The sequence below is a fragment of the Eucyclogobius newberryi genome, unplaced genomic scaffold, assembly GCF_026437365.1.
Source record: "Eucyclogobius newberryi isolate DKJ021-1_F unplaced genomic scaffold, fEucNew1.0.hap1 SCAF_83, whole genome shotgun sequence".
NCBI lineage: Eukaryota > Metazoa > Chordata > Actinopteri > Gobiiformes > Gobiidae > Eucyclogobius > Eucyclogobius newberryi.
In genome coordinates, this window is record NW_027316525.1 from 376969 (window position 1) to 401424 (window position 24456).

At 43.2% G+C, this 24456-nt stretch overlaps 8 non-coding genes across 8 annotated transcripts; 1 reads left to right on the forward strand and 7 right to left on the reverse strand.

The window, feature by feature from the left end:
- Positions 1 to 658: 658 nt before the first annotated feature.
- On the reverse strand, positions 659 to 730 carry trnaq-cug (transfer RNA glutamine (anticodon CUG)). The gene has a single exon. It is a non-coding gene; the product is annotated as a tRNA-Gln (tRNA).
- Positions 731 to 2780: 2050 nt separating this feature from the next.
- trnaq-uug (transfer RNA glutamine (anticodon UUG)) lies at positions 2781 to 2852 on the reverse strand. Its single transcript has one exon. It is a non-coding gene; the product is annotated as a tRNA-Gln (tRNA).
- Positions 2853 to 3752: 900 nt separating this feature from the next.
- Positions 3753 to 3825, reverse strand: trnaf-gaa (transfer RNA phenylalanine (anticodon GAA)). The gene has a single exon. It is a non-coding gene; the product is annotated as a tRNA-Phe (tRNA).
- A 4691-nt stretch (positions 3826 to 8516) lies between these two features.
- On the forward strand, positions 8517 to 8588 carry trnam-cau (transfer RNA methionine (anticodon CAU)). Its single transcript has one exon. It is a non-coding gene; the product is annotated as a tRNA-Met (tRNA).
- Positions 8589 to 17780: 9192 nt separating this feature from the next.
- Positions 17781 to 17853, reverse strand: trnav-uac (transfer RNA valine (anticodon UAC)). The gene has a single exon. It is a non-coding gene; the product is annotated as a tRNA-Val (tRNA).
- A 2204-nt stretch (positions 17854 to 20057) lies between these two features.
- trnag-ucc (transfer RNA glycine (anticodon UCC)) lies at positions 20058 to 20148 on the reverse strand. The gene is given in 2 exon segments: positions 20058 to 20093; positions 20112 to 20148. It is a non-coding gene; the product is annotated as a tRNA-Gly (tRNA).
- A 1917-nt stretch (positions 20149 to 22065) lies between these two features.
- trnar-ucu (transfer RNA arginine (anticodon UCU)) lies at positions 22066 to 22156 on the reverse strand. Its single transcript is given in 2 exon segments — positions 22066 to 22101; positions 22120 to 22156. It is a non-coding gene; the product is annotated as a tRNA-Arg (tRNA).
- Positions 22157 to 24073: 1917 nt separating this feature from the next.
- trnar-ucu (transfer RNA arginine (anticodon UCU)) lies at positions 24074 to 24164 on the reverse strand. The gene is given in 2 exon segments: positions 24074 to 24109; positions 24128 to 24164. It is a non-coding gene; the product is annotated as a tRNA-Arg (tRNA).
- Positions 24165 to 24456: the final 292 nt, after the last annotated feature.

Consider the following 24456-nt stretch of genomic DNA (forward strand, 5'->3'; position numbering starts at 1 on the left):
GAGCAATAGCACAGCCCCAAAACACCTGATAGTGGTTTGCCTGCTGGGTTCTCCAGCAGTTAGCATTTCCTTGTGAATAATGGGCACTTTGACATGGTGTGGTGAAAAAACATATTTTTCCCCTTCAGGCATGTGATTTTGTGGTTTTCCTCAGGGCTGTTCCTACATTTCCACACTCTTGGTCAGACAAAACCAGGTTAACTTCTCGTTCCCATTGGTTTAGAATATACTTAGCAGAACGTTGTCCAGATTACCAATGCATTGAGATCATTTAGAAATGATTCCCCTCGCAAGTTCTGATTGATTGCTTTCAACAAAGATTACTGTCAGAGGATTATAGTGGTCATTTCTTTGTTTCATTTCTTGCTTATAATAAGTCCTATAAAAGTCCTGTCTCTCCAAGTCAAAGGATTCCTTCAACACATCAATGCTTTTCATTTGAGTTTCTTTTGCAATGCGGTGAAACGTTTACGCCTTTTGTAATCCAGGCGTTGAATCATAAGCTTGGTCATAAGAAAACCAGCTCCAGATTTTAACAGCTTTGTTTAGTTTGTATGCTTTGGTTGGCTCCTTTCAGGGGGTAAGCACAGATTTTACCCAAAGATTCTTCTGGTTTCTGCACTTTTTCAAAAGAATAACGCTGCTCTCGGGGCACTCAAGGTTCCACTGAGATTTGAACTCGGATCGCTGGATTCAGAGTCCAGAGTGCTAACCATTACACCATGGAACCGCAGACTCCTCCTTGGAGTCTTTACATCAATCATCCCTTGCCTAAAAAATGAGAAACAAGGAGTGCAAACAGTGCAAATAATCTTGATGTGCAGCAATACTTTTCCCTCTCTTAATGCAAAGTGTAGCAGCAGTAAACTTGAGGGAGAAAGGTATGGGTTTGAGGGCTCTTCTTGTGGGCTTTTCTGTCCTTGTAAATATTTTTTCATAGACAAAAGAGTAGGCATTTCCTGTTTACTAAACAGGCCCTTTGACCAAGGAAGCCCCAGCGCCATAACGATTTCCTGGTTTCCTTACATAATTACATACAGTGGTTACTTCTGGGATTGTATTTCTTGCTTGCTCTGGCAAGGTGAGCAGTCGTCCCTGGGTGGGCTCTAACCACCAACCTTTCGGTTAACAGCCGAACGCGCTAGCCGATTGCGCCACAGAGACGAGAATCTAGGCATATCCATAAAAGACTTGTGCCTCTAATTGCAATAAGAAATGAAGAAAAACTCTGGATTCAGAGCGCTAACGGCTATACCGTTGAACCACACCTTTCTACAGGATGTCCTGTTTTGAAAATAAGTATGACATTTGATCATTGGGCTATATCAAAGAGAGCAGCATTGAAGTAGGCAAACTTCTGCTTCATGGTTTCATTGTGTGGTGGTCATCACATCTGCCCTACACGCAGAAGGTCTTGGGTACAACATTCAGCGAAACCAAACATGTTACCAAACATGTTCATGCTAACAATGTTCCAACGAAAGCTTGCTGTTTATGTTTTATAGATCCTTTCCAGGCCATTTATGTCCTGATCTCGCAAAATATCCAATAGACCCAGCATTCCTATTCATTGTATTTTTGAGCAAAGACTAACATTCAGGTACACATGCCGAAACCCGGAATTGAACCAGGAATAACGTAGCGAGAAAATGAACTAGTTCTGTGTGTCCTTTTTTCTTTTCTTTTGATTAAACATAAAACAATACAGGACACGACCAGGGAGCAAAAATCGTAATTAAAAGAACTTAATAGTTACATAAAACATAACATAAAATAAAATAAAAACAAAATCACATTTAAATGAAAATAAGGGTCCTACTTGGTCCAAGTCAATCAAATTAGTGCTTATCCAAGTTAAGCCTGAATGTCACTGTTTTCCATTCATCCAATGTCTAATGTCTGTTACTATGTCAGTCAAGTCTTTGATCGTTGGCGTGGTTGGTGTCGAGCATTTCTTTGTGATGGCCTTTTTCTCTACAGCCAAAAGTATGTTCCAAGGGTATCCATTTATTGTGTCCATGGCAGGAGTGTTGAGGCCCAAGTACATAGTTTTAAATTTGAGTGGGATGGAAAAGTCAAAAACAGTCTGCAGTGCCCTGTGAATTTCAGTCCATTATTTTTTAGCAACAGCACAGCCCCAACACACCTGATAGTGGTTTGCCTGCTGGGTTCTCCAGCAGTTAGCATTTCCTTGTGAATAATGGGCACTTTGACATGGTGTGGTGAAAAAAACATATTTTTCCCCTTCAGGCATGTGATTTTGTGGTCTTCCTCAGGGCTGTTCCTACATTTCCACACTCTTGGTCAGACAAAACCAGGTTAACTTCTCGTTCCCATTGGTTTAGAATATACTTAGCAGAACGTTGTCCAGATTACCAATGCATTGAGATCATTTAGAAATGATTCCCCTCGCAAGTTCTGATTGATTGGTTTCAACAAAGATTACTGTCAGAGGATTATAGTGGTCGTTTCTTTGTTTCATTTCTTGCTTATAATAAGTCCTATAAAAGTCCTGTCTCTCCAAGTCAAAGGATTCCTTCAACACATCAATGCTTTTCATTTGAGTTTCTTTTGCAATGCGGTGAAACGTTTACGCCTTTTGTAATCCAGGCGTTGAATCATAAGCTTGGTCATAAGAAAACCAGCTCCAGATTTTAACAGCTTTGTTTAGTTTGTATGCTTTGGTTGGCTCCTTTCAGGGGGTAATCACAGATTTTACCCAAAGATTCTTCTTGTTTCTGCACTTTTTCAAAAGAGTAGCGCTGCTCTCTGGGCACTCAAGGTTCCACTGAGATTTGAACTCGGATCGCTGGATTCAAAGTCCAGAGTGCTAACCATTACACCATGGAACCGCAGACTCCTCCTTGGAAGGATAACGGTCATCCAAAGCTACAAGTCTTACATCAATCATCCCTTGCCAAAAAAATGAGAAACAAGGAGTGAAAACAGTGCAAATAATCTTGATGTGCAGCAATACTTTTCCCTCTCTTAATGCAAAGTGTAGCAGCAGTAAACTTGAGGGAGAAAGGTATGGGTTTGAGGGCTCTTCTTGTGTGCTTCTCTGTCCTTGTAAATATTTTTCATAGACAAAAAGTAGGCATTTCCTGTTTAATAAACAGGCCCTTTGACCAAGGAAGCCGCAGCGCCATAACGATTTCCTGGTTTCCTTACATAATTACATACAGTGGTTACTTCTGGGATTGTATTTCTTGCTTGCTCTGGCAAGGTGAGCAGTCGTCCCTGGATGGGCTCGAACTACCAACCTTTCGGTTAACAGCCGAACGCGCTAGCCGATTGCGCCACAGAGACGAGAATCTAGGCATGTCCATAAAAGACTTGTGCATCTAATTGCAATAAGAAATGAAGAAAAACTCTGGATTCAGAGCGCTAACGGCTATACCGTTGAACCACACCTTTCTACCGGATGTCCTGTTTTGAAAATAAGTATGACATTTGATCATTGGGCTATATCAAAGAGAGCAGCATTGAAGTAGGCAAACTTCTGCTTCATGGTTTCATTGTGTGGTGGTCATCACATCTGCCCTACACGCAGAAGGTCTTGGGTACAACATTCAGCGAAACCAAACATGTTACCAAACATGTTCATGCTAACAATGTTCCAATGAAAGCATGCTGTTTATGTTTTATAGATCCTTTCCAGGCCATTTATGTCCTGATCTCGCAAAATATCCAATAGGCCCAGCATTCCTATTCATTGTATTTTTGAGCAAAGACTAACATTCAGGTACACCTGCCGAAACCCGGGATTGAACCAGGGACCTTTAGATATTCAGTCTAACGCTCTCCCAACTGAGCTATTTCGGCTACTTTATCGAATAAATTAGGCAAGGGAGGGAAACGTGTGGCATAACGTAGCGAGAAAATGAACTATTTCTGTGTGTCCTTTTTTCTTTTCTTTCGATTAAACACTCTACACTCTTGGTCAGACAAAACCAGGTTCACTTCTCGTACCCATTGGTTTATCTTCTTTACCATGAAATCAACTCTTACCTTCTCAAAGCCTTCCCATATGGTCTAGCGGTTAGGATTCCTGACTCTCATCCAGGGGCCAGCCGTGGATAGTGGGCATAGAGCGCCAGCCAATCAGAATGAGCCTGTGTGCCATGTGCCACTGTGATGAAGGCCAACCAATCAGAATGCAGAGATTCGTGTTCGTTCACAAATTCATCTCAAGAAACCAGAGTTCAATTCCTGCTGTGCCCAGAAGAAAAGGAACGTTTCAAAGGATCAAAACTTTAAATGTACAAAGTTTATGAGTTCAAACATTAAATGTATAAAGTTTATGAGTTGGTGTGTCAGTTTGCACTTGTTAAAAGGTCAGATCATGAGAAGGACTCACATGCAGCTGCTGGTACTGATTTGCAATTTTAATAAAATCACAAATTGATCACAAATAGTGATTTCTGCTTCACCTTAAGAGATTTACCCACGTCACACCTTCTGCATAAATAAACTTGGAGTGGGTCAGAAAACTCCAGGTGTTTAGTCCGCAGGGGTCAGAGGTCACACTATCACATCTCTAACACTGCAGCACTGAACTGTACTATTGTGTTCAGTTTATGTTCTGCAGAGAAATAAAACATTGACTCATATTGTTAATGATATGATATCTCAATCATTTAAATAATATTGTTGTATTGTTATATTGGAAAGAAAACACAAAAAAACATGTACTTTTAAGAATATTTATTGACAGGGAAAATACCAGAAATATTAAGTTTAATTTATTTACACTTCAGACAGCATTCATTACTTGACAGTAGTATTTACATTAAATATACAGATATATAGAGTCCAGGGAAGTATGTGTGGATGTGAGGACTGTGCAGGGCCTGCTTCAGCACCAGTTTGCAGAACCTGCACGTTCTCCCTGGGGCAGAACCTGCACGTTCTCCCTGGGGCAGGTGACTCCTCTCTCTTCCTCTTCTGTTGCTTCCTTTCCTCCTCTCTCTGTCTTGTGGCCTCCAGCTCCCTCTGGAAGAACTCTGTGTCCACAATGTCCTTAAAGGTGGTGTTTCTTCAGGGCTGCTGCTCAGGGCGTCCTAAGAAAGAGACGGTGATGGTCAGAGCTGTAGGAGACGAGGTGATGGTCGTGGTGACGACAGTTGTCGTGGTGACGACAGGCAGAGTTGTGGTGTTGCCAGAGTGTCTGTGTTTGCTCCAGCTTTTTCGGGCTGATGTTGAGTGAAGATGATGCATTTAATAATTTGATGTGATGATGATGTAATGACAAATATGTAGTTTTGTGGTCGGGTGTAGCGCGCTGTTGGCTGATTGGCTCAGGGGCAGTGGAGGGGGAGGCGGCCTGTTGTGACGACTGCGGCTGAAGCTTCACTGGAGGAGGAACTACAGAACAAAACAGATGAATGTTTTAGTGATAAGCAACACGTGTGCACATGAAATACAACACATGACACACATTTAGAACCACTGCACTGGCTGTGAAACTACAGTCAGCATGAAGTATTCATCTGTTCACTCTGTGATGGTTTGACTGAGACAGACACAGACACACATGGAGCATGAAGCATTCATCTGTTCACTCTGTGATGGTTTGACTGAGACAGACACAGACACACATGGAGCTCACTCACTTTGGGTTGTCTCTTCTCCAGGAGCATCAGATGCAGAATGTGTGGGACGAGCTGCATCTGAAACAACCAAAACACCACAATATAGGTTTATGTTTGTTTAGATTATTCTATTAAAATGTCAGACCTGGAGCTGAAGTACTTCCAGACTCGGGCAGAACAAACCTCAGCTCCTGTGGAAGTGGCACTGGAGGCTTAAGGGGCAGCACATCTGCAGCAGCTGAAGAGAGGAAAGAAATATATGATACGTTTGATCAACTTTGATCTTACAGTGAATAAGCAACAAGTAAAAGCTCTTACATCCTGTGGTTCCTCCAGAACAGTTGCTGTAAGAGAAGAAGAAGAATAATGAGTCATATTTAGCTGTTAGTAACAACACACACTTACATTTGACCTGTTGTTTATATCATAAGTAAGTTTATATTGCTGTTTTATTTAGCAATGTTAGTGTGAATGAGCAGAAGAAGCTCTCACTCATTCATATTGAACACCAGATAATATGACTTACTCTCATCACAGATGCATGAATTCAGAGCAGGACCTGAACAGGGTCAGGAACAACTGAACTCATGCACAGGACAGAACGTGTCCCAAAGTGTCTTTCATGGCAGGACATCTGTGTGTGAACTTCTGTAAACCTGAGGATGATGGAGCTCAGCAGCGACTGGACACGGCTGGAATAAAAGACAAACCTTTTTAACACATGATAAATCCAAAATGGAGCTTAAGCGTTACAGACACATTACACACATCCACGTGTTGTTTGGACGGAGATGCTGAGCATTGTCCTCTCCAGCGCGTCCTCTTCAGCCACTACTAAAGGAAAAGACATGAAATGAAACAGAAGTGACTGCTCCTCTACACGGTGTGACTCTGTGTGACTCCACACAAACCAAGAACACACGATTTATGTAGTTATACTCACCCAAGGGCTCACGAGGAGAGCTGGTGGGGACACGAGTGGGTGGAAAAGAGGACAGGGCAGAGGAGGACAGGAGAGAGGAGGACAGGACAGAGGAGGACAGGGCAGAGGAGGACAGGACAGAGGAGGACAGGGCAGAGGAGGACAGGACAGAGGAGTACGGGGCAGAGGAGGACGGGGCAGAGGACAGGACAGAGGAGGATGGGGCAGAGGAGGACAGGAGGAATTGTTGAGTCATTCATATGGATTTTGGCTCTTGTTTATAGTCTGTTGCTAGGTAACAGTTGTGGAATGTCCTCCACATTAACATGAAGTGAAGGCATTTCCCCATTGTGGGACAAAGTCTCTCTTACTTGTGATGAATTGTTGAAGCTACAACTACTTTTATGCACAATAAGAGACAACACAACACACAGATCACGTAATATTGCACCTTATATAAAACTGCACAACTGCAAACCTTTAAATGTAATAAAGTTTAACTTCACAGGGCTGAATATCACACAAAACTGACAGAAAAGTCGCGTTTAGTTGTTCAACAGAGACATGGAAGTAGCAGTGACTTTATGTGACTAAAAACACAGTTTCAAAAGTGCAAAACACAAGACGAACTTTACCTGAAAACGTCTTCAAATGCCCGTTATAAATGCCACAAAATACGAGTGTTCTGGGGCAGTAAAATGTCCATAAGAAGGTGAAAACAGGAGCAGATCTAGTGCTAAACTTGTCCAGGTCGCACTGAATGAATGACGTCACTCTGCATTCAAACATGGCGCGCTCTCGCCACAGCGCCGCCGCTGGCCAAAAGTATATTACATCCGTAGTGGTTTAACACTACCATAGGAAATGAATGGGATTCTGTTTAGGGCTGTTTAGCTAAAGAATCCAGGTGGCCCGGGTTCAACTCCCGGTATGGGAATATCTAGTCTGTCCTGCTGGAACACTTGTAGCTGCATTATGTACAAGACTCGCTGTGGTTACGAGTACATTCAAGCTGGACGGAGGTGAAGAGAGGCATAGAAACATGGTATCGATTTGGGCGCAGCATGTGAAAATTTGTAATCAACCTTTAGCTTTTCTATGCATCTATAGACTAGCAGGTTGGTTGGTGTTTCTTTTTGGAGCATTTCTCTTAGACAATTGCCAGATTACACTGCAGTGAATTTTAGAGACCTTCACTGAAATATTTCAAATCAGCACATGTGGTGATTCAGTGCAAGCTCCCAGTCCCGCATTACCTTTGAACCTTGCAGCACTTATAAAATTCAAACAATATTATTTCATCCATCCACACTACCTGCAGGAAGGTGAGACAAAGTGGCCCATTCAGGCAGCCTGGGCGACATTCCCAACTTCCAGTATAGGTATGTCTCGCCAAACCTGAGCTTAGAATGCTTAGTAAAACATGCTGTCTCCATGAATTCATGGAGAGTTAAATCTGGTAATGTAATTGCGCTAGTTTCAGAAAATAATGTGGGTAATTTCCACTTTCTTAAACACAGTTTAAAGGTGTATTGTTGTTGTGGCCGAGAGGTTAAGGCGATGGACTTGAAATCCATTGGGTTCGAGTCCTGTCAGCAACGTGTGTTTAGCAGCACAGATTTTGAGATTGCGTTCTATTCTATAAACCAGCATGTTTGGTGATGTTTAATTTCGGAGCCATTCTTTCAGAACGAGGGCATGTATGAAATCCTTGTTTCAATCCCCTGCATCTCCATTCAATATTCTGTTGATGGCACAAAGTGAAAAGTGTTGACTCCAGGTCTTGCTTGGAAAATAATCATGACAGGCAAGAGATGGTTATGTAGCTCAGTGTTAGAGCACAGTCTTTCGTAGCAAGATCCCAGTTCCACATTCCTTTAAAATTAGATTTCATATTTTGAAGCAATTTGAGTCTATTAGACGTATACAGCCCCATGGGCATTACGCACTGGCCTCTTGAACCGGGATTGTGGGTTTGAGTCCCATGATCATAGCCATTCAGCAGAGTGGCGCAGCGGTAGCGTGCTGGGCCCATAACCCAGAGGTCGATGGATCGAAACCATCCTCTGCTAGATTTTTTTTTACTTGCATTATTGCGATTGTCAATCCAAATGAACCAAGCTAGTCAGTAATGTGTTGGATGATGGAAGCCGATCTTCAGCGCAAGCTCCCAGTTCCACATTTGCTTTGAATCTAGCAGCACATTTCTTTTTTCCATCCTATATTGTTATTTCTTTTTTGGGGAAAAGGATAGCTGAGTAGTGAAAGAAGATGTAGGTCAAAAAAGACCCATGAATAGACATTTTGAAGCAATTTGAGTCTATTATGGGTACATAACCCCATAAGCAATATGCACAGGATACTAGCCTCCAAAATCCGGGATTGTGGATTTCAGGTCCATGGTCTAATAGGCTGAGCCACAAGGAAAATACTAATCCCTAGACTTGTTGCACGTGGAATGGGCTTATATCTATTACATACAGAACTGTTCCTTAACTCTCAAGCATCAATGAGGCCTTCTTTATACGTCATAAGGCGCTGGTACAGCTAGCAGCCCGGTGTAAACGCTCTCTCTTTTTTCTCACACTTATTGTGCTTTATCTCCTATATTTTGTAAATATAGTTAGTATATTTTTTCTATTTTACTGTAGGATAGGGACACGCGCTGGAATCATTTTTAATTCAACTGTTTTTGACTTTATTCGGCTGGATTGAGTGTTTTCGTCGTGTCGTGGCGATGTGTCTTGGCTCTGAGTCGGCGCCGTACCGCGCTTACACAAAGGAGGAACTAATGAAACTGCGGAGAACAGTCGTCTTACCCGGAGATCTTCACGTTATCCCGGCGGACATCATAAGGAAAACGCAACGAAGCAGACGGGCTGGACGTAAACTCCGAGAGAAGAGAGGGACAAACAGGAAGTCGGTTCCCGCCGTAGTCATGGGTAACGTGAGGTCCCTTCAAAATAAAATGACGGAAATAGCGAGCCTCATGCGGTCCCAGAGGATTTATAGGGACAGCAGTGTCTTGATTTTCACAGAGACCTGGTTAACAGCAGAAATGCCAGACTCTATTGTAGGTTTGGACAATTTTCATCTGCTGCGGGCGGACAGAACGAGAGAATGCGGGAAGAAAAGATATATTATCTGCCCCGGGAGTTCTCACATGTGATTTTGATCGCAGTCTATGTGGCCCCGTCTGCCAATGCTGAATATGCTTGTGAAGCACTGCTCTCCTGCACTTGTAGGCTGCAAACACAGCACCCACAGGCTCTCTCCCTCGTCTCTGGTGACTTTAACCACGCTTCTCCCTCTTCTGTTCTACCAACATACACCCAGTATGTTACCTGCCCCACCAGAAACAATAGAACATTGGACTTGTTTTTTGCCAACACCAAGGAGGCTTATTCCTCTTTCCCCCTCCCTCCCCTGGGCAGCTCGGACCACAACCTTGTACATCTGGGGCCTGTGTATGAACCCATCGTGCCCATGTGGGACAATAAAGGAATATCTTATCTTATCTGATCTGATCTGATCTGATCTGATCTTATCTTATCTTATTGATTGTTTTTGTCCATTCTATCATTTTAGAGCTCATGCTTGGCATGTATGAGGTCCTGGGTTCAATTCCCAGCATCTCCAACCAGCACTCACCTCCGCGTACAGCCCGTTGTCAGCCTGGAAGTGCCCCGGAGTCTGGTAAAATCAAGCCGAAAATAGACCCTCTCATGCCGGGTCTGGGCGGCGCTAAGAGCGGGAGGAGTGCGGGGCTCATTCAGAGGCTCCATGATCCGCCTTACAACCAGCTCTCACCTCCACGTACAGCCCGTGGTCAGCGTGACACTGTGCTCTGCCCCGAGCAATCAGAGCAAACAGCAAGCTTCTGGAAGTGCCCGCGAGTCTGGTAAAATCAAGCCGAAAATAGACCCTCTCATGCCCGGTCTGAGCGGCGCTTAGAGCGCGGAGGAGCGCGGAGCGCGGGGCTCCATTCAGAGGCTCCGTGATCCGACGCTCACCTCCGCACCTCCGAACCATGACTTGAGATTACGGCTGTGAAGGAGCCTTGGAAGCTGGATAAAACCAGAACGGGGCCCATCGATCGCGGTTCTCGTGTGTCCGTCAAACGAGCTCCTCCCCCGGTAGCCGCACAACCAGGAAATGTACCTGTTTCGATTGCGAAAAACGTCATTCTCAAAAACCGCCCGCCCGTCCCTCCCAGCATTACCATTTTGCACATCCCGCGTGAGAGCAGCGTAGGAATTTCTCGGGAGCAGCGTGATTTAGCCCGGGACTCTTGAGCTGAACGCTTATTTCCACGAGCCCAAAAAACGACTAAGTCCAATGGTATATAGTGTACTATTGCCGAAAAACGACAGAGTCTTTAGGTATAGTGTACTATTTCGGTTTTTACTCTAAGTCCCTCAGGGGCATATGGTGCTATACTATGATGGTCAGATCACCTCCAGGCCCCAGGGGAGTGCTTTTCTGGGGGCAAACAGTGCACTGATAATGGGGGATTATTTCATTTGGCTCATTTTGGTGTTTTTTCACATTTTAACCCATTTTCACCCCTTTTGCTCACAACTTCATACTACGGCCCGGAAAAACGACAGAGTCGCTCGGGTATAGTGTACTATTGCCGAAAAATGACAGAGTCTTTTCAGGTATAGTGTACTATTTCGGTTTTTACTCTAAGTCCCTCAGGGGCATATGGTGCTATACTATGATGGTCAGATCACCTCCAGGCCCCAGGGGAGTGCTTTTCTGGGGGCAAACAGTGCACTGATGATGGGGGATTATTTCATTTGGCTCATTTTGGTGTTTTTTCACATTTTAACCCATTTTCACCCCTTTTGCTCACAACTTCATACTACGGCCCGGAAAAACGACAGAGTCGCTCGGGTATAGTGTACTATTGCCGAAAAATGACAGAGTCTTTTCAGGTATAGTGTACTATTTCGGTTTTTACTCTAAGTCCCTCAGGGGCATATGGTGCTATACTATGATGGTCAGATCACCTCCAGGCCCCAGGGGAGTGCTTTTCTAGGGGCAAACAGTGCACTGATGATGGGGGATTATTTCATTTGGCTCATTTTGGTGTTTTTTCACATTTTAACCCATTTTCACCCCTTTTGCTCACAACTTCATACTACGGCCCGGAAAAACGACAGAGTCGCTCGGGTATAGTGTACTATTGCCGAAAAATGACAGAGTCTTTTCAGGTATAGTGTACTATTTCGGTTTTTACTCTAAGTCCCTCAGGGGCATATGGTGCTATACTATGATGGTCAGATCACCTCCAGGCCCCAGGGGAGTGCTTTTCTAGGGGCAAACAGTGCACTGATGATGGGGGATTATTTCATTTGGCTCATTTTGGTGTTTTTTCACATTTTAACCCATTTTCACCCCTTTTGCTCACAACTTCATACTACGGCCCGGAAAAACGACAGAGTCGCTCGGATATAGTGTACTATTGCCGAAAAATGACAGAGTCTTTTCAGGTATAGTGTACTATTTTGGTTTTTACTCTAAGTCCCTCAGGGGCATATGGTGCTATACTATGATGGTCAGATCACCTCCAGGCCCCAGGGGAGTGCTTTTCTAGGGGCAAACAGTGCACTGATGATGGGGGATTATTTCATTTGGCTCATTTTGGTGTTTTTTCACATTTTAACCCATTTTCACCCCTTTTGCTCACAACTTCATACTACGGCCCGGAAAAACGACAGAGTCGCTCGGGTATAGTGTACTATTGCCGAAAAATGACAGAGTCTTTTCAGGTATAGTGTACTATTTCGGTTTTTACTCTAAGTCCCTCAGGGGCATATGGTGCTATACTATGATGGTCAGATCACCTCCAGGCCCCAGGGGAGTGCTTTTCTGGGGGCAAACAGTGCACTGATGATGGGGGATTATTTCATTTTGCTCATTTTGGTGTTTTTTCACATTTTAACCCATTTTCACCCCTTTTGCTCACAACTTCATACTACGGCCCGGAAAAACGACAGAGTCGCTCGGGTATAGTGTACTATTGCCGAAAAATGACAGAGTCTTTTCAGGTATAGTGTACTATTTCGGTTTTTACTCTAAGTCCCTCAGGGGCATATGGTGCTATACTATGATGGTCAGATCACCTCCAGGCCCCAGGGGAGTGCTTTTCTGGGGGCAAACAGTGCACTGATGATGGGGGATTATTTCATTTTGCTCATTTTGGTGTTTTTTCACATTTTAACCCATTTTCACCCCTTTTGCTCACAACTTCATACTACGGCCCGGAAAAACGACAGAGTCGCTTGGGTATAGTGTACTATTGCCGAAAAATGACAGAGTCTTTTCAGGTATAGTGTACTATTTCGGTTTTTACTCTAAGTCCCTCAGGGGCATATGGTGCTATACTCTGATGGTCAGATCACCCCCAGGCCCCAGGGGAGTGCTTTTCTGGGGGCAAACAGTGCACTGATGATGGGGGATTATTTCATTTTGCTCATTTTGGTGTTTTTTCACATTTTAACCCATTTTCACCCCTTTTGCTCACAACTTCATACTACGGCCCGGAAAAACGACAGAGTCGCTCGGGTATAGTGTACTATTGCCGAAAAATGACAGAGTCTTTTCAGGTATAGTGTACTATTTCGGTTTTTACTCTAAGTCCCTCAGGGGCATATGGTGCTATACTATGATGGTCAGATCACCTCCAGGCCCCAGGGGAGTGCTTTTCTGGGGGCAAACAGTGCACTGATGATGGGGGATTATTTCATTTTGCTCATTTTGGTGTTTTTTCACATTTTAACCCATTTTCACCCCTTTTGCTCACAACTTCATACTACGGCCCGGAAAAACGACAGTCGCTCGGGTATAGTGTACTATTGCCGAAAAATGACAGAGTCTTTTCAGGTATAGTGTACTATTTCGGTTTTTACTCTAAGTCCCTCAGGGGCATATGGTGCTATACTATGATGGTCAGATCACCTCCAGGCCCCAGGGGAGTGCTTTTCTGGGGGCAAACAGTGCACTGATGATGGGGGATTATTTCATTTGGCTCATTTTGGTGTTTTTTCACATTTTAACCCATTTTCACCCCTTTTGCTCACAACTTCATACTACGGCCCGGAAAAACGACAGAGTCGCTCGGGTATAGTGTACTATTGCCGAAAAATGACAGAGTCTTTTCAGGTATAGTGTACTATTTCGGTTTTTACTCTAAGTCCCTCAGGGGCATATGGTGCTATACTATGATGGTCAGATCACCTCCAGGCCCCAGGGGAGTGCTTTTCTGGGGGCAAACAGTGCACTGATGATGGGGGATTATTTCATTTTGCTCATTTTGGTGTTTTTTCACATTTTAACCCATTTTCACCCCTTTTGCTCACAACTTCATACTACGGCCCGGAAAAACGACAGAGTCGCTCGGGTATAGTGTACTATTGCCGAAAAATGACAGAGTCTTTTCAGGTATAGTGTACTATTTCGGTTTTTACTCTAAGTCCCTCAGGGGCATATGGTGCTATACTATGATGGTCAGATCACCTCCAGGCCCCAGGGGAGTGCTTTTCTGGGGGCAAACAGTGCACTGATGATGGGGGATTATTTCATTTTGCTCATTTTGGTGTTTTTTCACATTTTAACCCATTTTCACCCCTTTTGCTCACAACTTCATACTACGGCCCGGAAAAACGACAGAGTCGCTCGGGTATAGTGTACTATTGCCGAAAAATGACAGAGTCTTTTCAGGTATAGTGTACTATTTTGGTTTTTACTCTAAGTCCCTCAGGGGCATATGGTGCTATACTATGATGGTCAGATCACCTCCAGGCCCCAGGGGAGTGCTTTTCTAGGGGCAAACAGTGCACTGATGATGGGGGATTATTTCATTTGGCTCATTTTGGTGTTTTTTCACATTTTAACCCATTTTCACCCCTTTTGCTCACAACTTCATACTACGGCCCGGAAAAACGACAGAGTCGCTCGGGTATAGTGTACTATTGCCGAAAAATGACAGAGTCTTTTCAGGTATAGTGTACTATTTCGGTTTTTACTCTAAGTCCCTCAGGGGCATATGGTGCTATACTATGATGGTCAGATCACCTCCAGGCCCCAGGGGAGTGCTTTTCTGGGGGCAAACAGTGCACTGATGATGGGGGATTATTTCATTTTGCTCATTTTGGTGTTTTTTCACATTTTAACCCATTTTCACCCCTTTTGCTCACAACTTCATACTACGGCCCGGAAAAACGACAGAGTCGCTCGGGTATAGTGTACTATTGCCAAAAAATGACAGAGTCCCTCGGGTATAGTGTACTATTGCCGAAAAACGACAGAGTCCCTCGGGTATAGTGTACTATTGCCGAAAAACGACAGAGTCCCTCGGGTATAGTGTACTATTGCCGAAAAACGACAGAGTCCCTCGGGTATAGTGTACTATTGGCTGGAAGCTCGTTTTTTTTTCTAAGTCCATCAGGGGTATATGGTACTATATTCTGGTGGTCAGATCACCTCCAGGCCCCAGGGGAGTGCTTTTCTGGGGGCAAACAGTGCACTGATGATGGGGGATTATTTCATTTTGCTCATTTTGGTGTTTTTTCACATTTTAACCCATTTTCACCCCTTTTGCTCACATCTTCAAACTCGGGCCCTGATTACAAGTTCTGACCAAATGATGACAAACACGGTATTTATTATGTATTTTTTTCATTTTTTTTATTTTTCCAACTTATACATCCATCATTGGTGCCAGGCAGGTTGTGGAGAAAGCAGTGAAGAAAGGAGAGAGCCATCACAGAAAAGATGTCCATCCAGGGTCAAGGTACCCTGCACTTTTACATATCCAAATGACAGCATTTAAAGTTTTTTAGCGTATGGTATCTCTCGTTGCATGGAACCGCACAAACGCCACACTGACGGCACCTGTACTTTGTTTGCCGCCTGCCTTTGGTACGAGAGCGGTCAGAGCACACGGCGCAGTCTGGACGTCCCTCTGCTTGACAAAGCCAATGACGCTCTGTGAGTCTCTGTGGCATTTCACCCTCCGGTCTTGAGCGCCTCTCTTGTTTTTTGGAGTGATCAGCCAGTAATGCATCAATAATGTTCTGAATGTAAACCTTTAAAGGTTTGTGTGGGCCTGGAGTGGATTTGGTGTATATGATGTGTGAGTTGACAATACTTATGCTTATAATGGCATTGAATATGCGATGATACCATTTCCGGGACCTGTGTGGAAAGAGGTATGTCTTCATCCTCTGGTCAGCAGTGTCCACTCCACCCATGTAGGCGTTGTACTGGTCGACACATACAGGTCTTTTGATGTCACGGAAGCCAGTGTCATCTGTCTTGGATCGGATCCTCCTCTGAACACAATCATTTCCATAGACTGTGGACAACATGGTGAGACGTTTAGTATCGTGCCAAGCACAAGCCAGGAGTTTTCCCTTTCTGCAAAAAACTGGGTCATCTCCTTTTTTCAGCTGTAAGACACTTTTACCAAGGCATTTTGGCATCCCCAACCTGGTAATCCTTACCGTCCCACACAGTCCAGTTTCCAAATCTGCTAATTCATTTGCAATTACAGGCGAGGTATAGTAACTGTCCATGTAAATCTCGTGTCCTTTGCCCGTAAAGGGAGAAACCAACTCACGGACAACTGCGTGTGTTGCACTGATGTTGCTTGCATTATTTTTGTACTGTCCAGTGTGCATTGACCAGCGCAAAACATACCCTGAACAGCTTTCACTCAGGGCATACACTCTATAGCCATATTTGTCAGGTTTATTCGGAGAGTAACATTTTAGTGAAGATCTCCCCTTGAAAGCTATTGTCATTTCATCTAAAGAAAGCTCCTTGATTGGACTGTAAACTGCTGCAAATTTGGGAATAATCAAATCTATTATTGGGCGGACTTTGAACAGTTTATCGTGCCCGGGCTCGCCTGTTCTCACATAATCATTATTGTTGACAAAATGAAAGAACGAAAGAATGATTTCAAATCTGTTTCTTGACATTACATTTCCAAATCCAGGCGTTTGTGTAAGCCAAAATGTTCCCCAGTAATCCTCGATTTCAGGTTTCTCAACAAGGCCCATGGAGAGATGCAAAGCGAAGAAAGCTTTCATTTCGGTGACTGATACATGATACCACTCAAGAAATCTTGAATGTGGCTTCAGAATCATAGGTGCCATACACGGATGTGCATATCTATTTGTCTCATCAGTAATGAAAGTCCAAAACTGATCGGTCAGAAAGAGTGACAGAATATCAAATGGATTAGCATCCGTCAGATCCATCTCTCCTGTGTAGCCAACTGGGTCTTCAAAAGGTTTGATCCATGCCTCAAATACCTCGACCTCTCTCAGCATGTCCCAGCTCTCATCCACCGGGCAAGTTTTACTGCAGCCACTGGTTCCACTGGTTCCTCGCCTCCGTCTGTCCTTTGCACCTGTCCGTTGTTTCGAAGTCCCTTCATCTCCACTTGGAAATCCATCGTCACTCTCGGGGAGATAATTTCCTTCAGAGTCAGAATCTGCTGTAAATTGCATGCCACGTGTACTTCCTCCGGCCATTTTTTTCCTTACCGGATCTGCCCTAGATCATACCTGGCTAATAAGAGGAAGTTGCACCGAACCGACCAATGACTGAAGTGATTCATTTTCTACTATTATTTCATAAATTTCCTTGTACGGTAAAGTCGCATTTCTGCGACTTTGGCGCTTAAAGGGTTTTAATTAAACCAACTTTTAATAACTCCTGCCGACTTGTTGACAGAATTTGGGGTGGAATGACGCAACAATCTTCACATTGTCCCCCTATGTAAAAAACACCCTTGAACGTGTGTTTTAAATCATATCAGATTGATAACCAACCCACAGCAAAGTTACCTAGAGAGATTGTGCACACGCATTTCCATTGGCATCCAGCAAATATCAAATGCTTGGGGTGTATAAGTAGGTTCCTGTTTAAGACATGAACCCACCAGCTGTCCTTACCAAAATAACTCATTTGGCAGAGCGATAGACTGAAGATCTAGAAGTCCCTGGTTCATCCCCAGATTTCTGCATGAGAACATAGAAAGCGCATTTCTTTAAACCTTGTTGAAAGAATTAGAGGACTGAATGAAAGATACAAGATGATAGGTACGCTGTAGCTATTGAACACAATATGAGCTCAACAGATGAAGCTTTTATTTCAGTATGCAAGAGGGGCACAGTAAAGTCATGGAGCTTTAAAGCACCAACAGCATGCTCAAAGTCAATGAGAGTTTGCATGAAACACACAGCTGGTTTCACTGGGGATCGAACCCAGGACCTTCTGCGTGTAAAGCAGATGTGATGACCTCTACACAATGAAACCACAGAGCATGTGCCTGCATCCTACATGGCTGCTCTCTTTGATTTGCCCTGTTGAGTAAATCTACTATTTGTTTTGCAAGTCTTTTGTGTAACTGTCTTTCACATAGCTCAAATTGGAGCTACATTATAAAGGTGCAGAACTACACGAACATTGATCAAGACTAGGTAATCAGGATCTACTTTTATTTATTAGCCAAAATATGAAAATCATAAGCCATTTTACAAATAATTGCACTATTAAATGCACACAGACATAGCACATGAGGGCAAGGGTAGACACGACTTGGATCAAAATGTTACCTTAGCAAAAAGTAGCTGTATAGAAATGAACTCTGGCAAAAATGATCAGAATGAAAAATACTCACACACAAAGAAAGTACCCATACAAAAATATTCAATTCAAGTGGGGGCGAAGCTAAAACTACAATCCAACTATGAAGCACTTTCTGTGAATTGCAGACAGACAGTGGCTCTGGTTGAGGTCTAATTGGAAATAAAACTTGGAACAAGAGTCATGATTGCTGCAGTACAATTCCTATTTTTGACAAGACAAACCAAATGAGGAACATGAAGAAGCACAAGTGGTGACAATAAAATGGTTCATTTATTTGCCTGCACTGACAACGCAATGGATCCTCTTCACGTGTCTTCATGGCTGCCTCTGGGCTGTTGTGCTGGCTAAGGTGAGTGAATGGCCAATGTATGTACTGTATGCCATTGCCATATGATGCGTCCATCAGTCGGTAGAGCATCAGACTTTTAATCTGAGGGTCCAGGGTTCAAGTCCCTGTTCAGGTGACTCTTCATGTGTGGTTGAAGAACTGTAAAATTTGATGTGGAAAAAAGGTCTTTCCAAGTTTCTTTACAAATGCTTATCTTGTATATCTCCCAAGATTTTTAGTCTCTTTACAGTTATTAAACCAACTTTTAATAACTCCTGCCGAATATTAACCCGCTTTGTCATTAGCAGGTCCAGAGTGTGCCCTTTGCCCTCTGTGGGGCCACTCAGGTGCTGAGTAAGACCAAAGCTTCTGAGGACAGCGCCAAACTCTTTAGAAGAAGACGAGGTTGAGCGGGGCGTGAAGGAAGGAAGGAACAGTCACACACGTACGGGAAACTCCTACCAAGCAGTGGCCAGCCTATAGCACACTGGGATTCTGTGGTAATTGAACCAAGTTTAGCAGTTCCTTTCATCAGTTAATAACACAAGCAGGCTTTCCTATTTACCAATGTAGATAACAGGGGTTAGAACAGTGACTCTGGTGGGTCTTGAACTCACAGCCTTTGAATGCCTTTGCAACTTTTGTCTGATTCCCCTTTTTCACGAAAGCAGAACAGTCATCCGAAAACGGTCTACATCAATCAATCAATCAATCAATCAATCATTCAATCAATCCTTACCATCAAACTGAGAAACAAGGAGTGAAAAGAATGCATTTACTCTGTTTATTCAGGGATACTTTTCAATCTCTAATTGCAAAATGTAAGAGCTCTTTCGGGTGATAAGGTTTTCTGTACATGTAAACAACTGATTTGCTTGAAAGGCTATCATTAACGCACTGCTGGGATTTGAACCCTGGATCTCCTGTTTACCAGACAGGCACTTTGACCATCTAAGCCACAGATCCTCTTAAATGCTACTTTAACCTGTTTCACCAAGATATTCAGTGACCAATGTTACCTCATAGATTTTGCCTGCGATAGCTCTTTCAATCTTCTCTGGGTGGGCTCGAACCACCAACCTCCAGGTTAACAGCAGAGCGCGCTGGCCAATTGCGCCACAGAGACAAACAGCCCGCCCAATTAAATATTTGCGACTCGACAAGCCGCAATATCTTTTTTTTTAAAGCGAGCCAGCAACATTCGAAAGTTCAGCCCCTGTCCAATCAACTGTGTTTAATGGAGAGCGAGGGCATCAATCTTTCTACCTTTGAGCTAAATCCCCTGTACCAATGTAGCTATAAAAAAACTGGAAGTCTTTCAATCAATCGACTCTCGCCAATTTATTGCGCACTCAATATACTGCAGTTGATCTGGATATTGAGGAAAAATTGCAAGATAATGTTATTTGACATAATGCCGATGTATTTGCTTACTTTTTCAAGCACCCTTGGCAATTGAACCTCGTTCAGCAGTGCCTTTCATCAGATAGTAAAGCGAGCAGATTTTCCATTGTAAAAAACTAATATGTTCTCTCACCATTAGCGACTCTGGTGGGACTCAAACCCACAACCTTTGAATGCCCTTGCAAATTATGCCTGGAAGTCCAATGCGCTATCCATTGCGCCACAGAGTCCATACTTCCTTCCATGGTGCGTTTCCACAAACGCAAAACACGTTTTTCATCCAAAATGAGTCCACATCAGTCATTCCTTGCCAACAAACTGAGAATCAAAAAGTGAAAAGAGTGCAGTTAATCTGTGTGTGCAGGGATACTTTTCCATCTTATTCCAATTTGTAACAGCAGCGCATTTTCTGTCGTTGTAAATAATTTGCATACTTGAATGGACAACTGAGTAGTAGTAGGTTTGAGATGGGCCGGTAATTATTTAGCACTGTGGCATCAAGACTGCTCTTCTTTAAGAGAGGCTTAATGACTGCAGTTTTAAGGATCTTGGGAAAATTCCAGATCCAAGCAACATGTTGACTTTTTGATTGATTGGAGCCAACAGACTGCTCACCATAGACTCTAAAAATCTAGTCGGCAATGCATAAAGACAGCATGTAGTGGAATTCAGACTTGTGGTGATCTCTTGGACACTTTTGTCAGCCACAAATGCAAAATGGGTTAACTCCAGTTGTCTAGCTGGCTGCGTGCTTGTTATCTGCAAATAATGGTATTTTCAATGTTCTGAACTGAGTCTTGCAAAGAAGACTGCAAACTCATTGCACCTGGAGAAATACAGAAACCATCAGACAAAGTAACATTTACCACACTGGAATTTGAAATATTAACCCGCTTTGTCATTAGCAGGTCCAGAGTGTGCCCTTTGCCCTTGGTGGGGCCACTCAGGTGCTGAGTAAGACCAAAGCTTCTGAGGACAGTGCCAAACTCTTTAGAAGGAGACGAGGTTGAGCGGGGCGTGAAGGAAGGAAGGAACAGTCACTCACGTACGGGAAACTCCTACCAAGCAGTGGCCAGCCTATAGCACACTGGGATTCTGTGGTAATTGAACCAAGTTTAGCAGTTCCTTTCATCAGTTAATAACACAAGCAGGCTTTCCTATTTACCAATGTAGATAACAGGGGTTACAACAGTAACTTTGGTGGGTCTCGAACTCACAGCCTTTGAATGCCTTTGCAACTTTTGTCTGATTCCCCTTTTTCACAAAAGCAAAACAGTCATCCGAAAACGGTCTACATCAATCAATCAATCAATCAATCAATCAATCATTCAATCAACCCTTACCATCAAACTGAGAAACAAGGAGTGAAAAGAGTGCATTTACTCTGTTTATTCAGGGATACTTTTCAATCTCTAATTGCAAAATGTAAGAGCTCTTTCGGGTGATAAGGTTTTCTGTACATGTAAACAACTGATTTGCTTGAAAGGCTATCATTAAGGCACTGCTGGGATTTGAACCCTGGATCTCCTGTTTACTAGACAGGCACTTTGACCATCTAAGCCACAGAGCCTCTTAAATGCTACTTTAACCTGTTTCACCAAGATATTCAGTGACCAATGTTACCTCATAGATTTTGCCTGCGATAGCTCTTTCAATCTTCCCTGGGTGGGCTCGAACCACCAACCTCCAGGTTAACAGCAGAGCGCGCTGGCCAATTGCGCCACAGAGACAAACAGCCCGCCCAATTAAATATTTGTGACTCGACAAGCCGCAATATCTTTTTTTTTAAAGCGAGCCAGCAACATTCGAAAGTTCAGCCCCTGTCCAATCAACTGTGTTTAATGGAGAACGAGGGCATCAATCTTTCTACCTTTGAGCTAAATCCCCTGTACCAATGTAGCTATAAAAAAACTGGAAGTCTTTCAATCAATCGACTCTCGCCAATTTATTGCGCACTCAATATACTGCAGTTAATCTGGATATTGAGGAAAAATTGCAAGATAATGTTATTTGACATAATGCCGATGTATTTGCTTACTTTTTCAAGCACCCTTGGCAATTGAACCTCGTTCAGCAGTGCCTTTCATCAGATAGTAAAGCGAGCAGATTTTCCATTGTAAAAAACTAATATGTTCTCTCACCATTAGCAACTCTGGTGGGACTCAAACCCACAACCTTTGAATGCCCTTGCAAATTATGCCTAGAAGTCCAATGCGCTATCCATTGCGCCACAGAGTCCATACATCCTTCCATGGTGCGTTTCCACAAACGCAAAACACGTTTTTCATCCAAAATGAGTCCACATCAGTCATTCCTTGCCAACAAACTGAGAATCAAAAAGTGAAAAGAGTGCAGTTAATCTGTGTGTGCAGGGATACTTTTCCATCTTATTCCAATTTGTAACAGCAGCGCATTTTCTGTCGTTGTAAATAATTTGCATACTTGAATGGACAACTGAGTAGTAGTAGGTTTGAGATGGGCCGGTAATTATTTAGCACTGTGGCATCAAGACTGCTCTTCTTTAAGAGAGGCTTAATGACTGCAGTTTTAAGGATCTTGGGAAAATTCCAGATCCAAGCAACATGTTGACTTTTTGATTGATTGGAGCCAACAGACTGCTCACCATAGACTCTAAAAATCTAGTCGGCAATGCATAAAGACAGCATGTAGTGGAATTCAGACTTGTGGTGATCTCTTGGACACTTTTGTCAGCCACAAATGCAAAATGGGTTAACTCCAGTTGTCTAGCTGGCTGCGTGCTTGTTTTCTGCAAATAATGGTATTTTCAATGTTCTGAACTGAGTCTTGCAAAGAAGACTGCAAACTCATTGCACCTGGAGAAATACAGAAACCATCAGAAAAAGTAACATTTACCACACTGGAATTTGAAATATTAACCCGCTTTGTCATTAGCAGGTCCAGAGTGTGTCCTTTGCCCTTGGTGGGGCCACTCAGGTGCTGAGTAAGACCAAAGCTTCTGAGGAAAGTGCCAAACTCTTTAGAAGAAGACGAGGTTGAGCGGGGCGTGAAGGAAGGAAGGAACAGTCACTCACGTACGGGAAACTCCTACCAAGCAGTGGCCAGCCTATAGCACACTGGGATTCTGTGGTAATTGAACCAAGTTTAGCAGTTCCTTTCATCAGTTAATAACACAAGCAGGCTTTCCTATTTACCAATGTAGATAACAGGGGTTACAACAGTAACTTTGGTGGGTCTCGAACTCACAGCCTTTGAATGCCTTTGCAACTTTTGTCTGATTCCCCTTTTTCACAAAAGCAAAACAGTCATCCGAAAACGGTCTACATCAATCAATCAATCAATCAATCAATCAATCATTCAATCAACCCTTACCATCAAACTGAGAAACAAGGAGTGAAAAGAGTGCATTTACTCTGTTTATTCAGGGATACTTTTCAATCTCTAATTGCAAAATGTAAGAGCTCTTTCGGGTGATAAGGTTTTCTGTACATGTAAACAACTGATTTGCTTGAAAGGCTATCATTAAGGCACTGCTGGGATTTGAACCCTGGATCTCCTGTTTACTAGACAGGCACTTTGACTATCTAAGCCACAGAGCCTCTTAAATGCTACTTTAACCTGTTTCACCAAGATATTCAGTGACCAATGTTACCTCATAGATTTTGCCTGCAATAGCTCTTTCAATCTTCCCTGGGTGGGCTCGAACCACCAACCTCCAGGTTAACAGCAGAGCGCGCTGGCCAATTGCGCCACAGAGACAAACAGCCCGCCCAATTAAATATTTGTGACTCGACAAGCCGCAATATCTTTTTTTTTAAAGCGAGCCAGCAACATTCGAAAGTTCAGCCCCTGTCCAATCAACTGTGTTTAATGGAGAACGAGGGCATCAATCTTTCTACCTTTGAGCTAAATCCCCTGTACCAATGTAGCTATAAAAAAACTGGAAGTCTTTCAATCAATCGACTCTCGCCAATTTATTGCGCACTCAATATACTGCAGTTAATCTGGATATTGAGGAAAAATTGCAAGATAATGTTATTTGACATAATGCCGATGTATTTGCTTACTTTTTCAAGCACCCTTGGCAATTGAACCTCGTTCAGCAGTGCCTTTCATCAGATAGTAAAGCGAGCAGATTTTCCATTGTAAAAAACTAATATGTTCTCTCACCATTAGCGACTCTGGTGGGACTCAAACCCACAACCTTTAAATGCCCTTGCAAATTATGCCTAGAAGTCCAATGCGCTATCCATTGCGCCACAGAGTCCATACATCCTTCCATGGTGCGTTTCCACAAACGCAAAACACGTTTTTCATCCAAAATGAGTCCACATCAGTCATTCCTTGCCAACAAACTGAGAATCAAAAAGTGAAAAGAGTGCAGTTAATCTGTGTGTGCAGGGATACTTTTCCATCTTATTCCAATTTGTAACAGCAGCGCATTTTCTGTCATTGTAAATAATTTGCATACTTGAATGGACAACTGAGTAGTAGTAGGTTTGAGATGGGCCGGTAATTATTTAGCACTGTGGCATCAAGACTGCTCTTCTTTAAGAGAG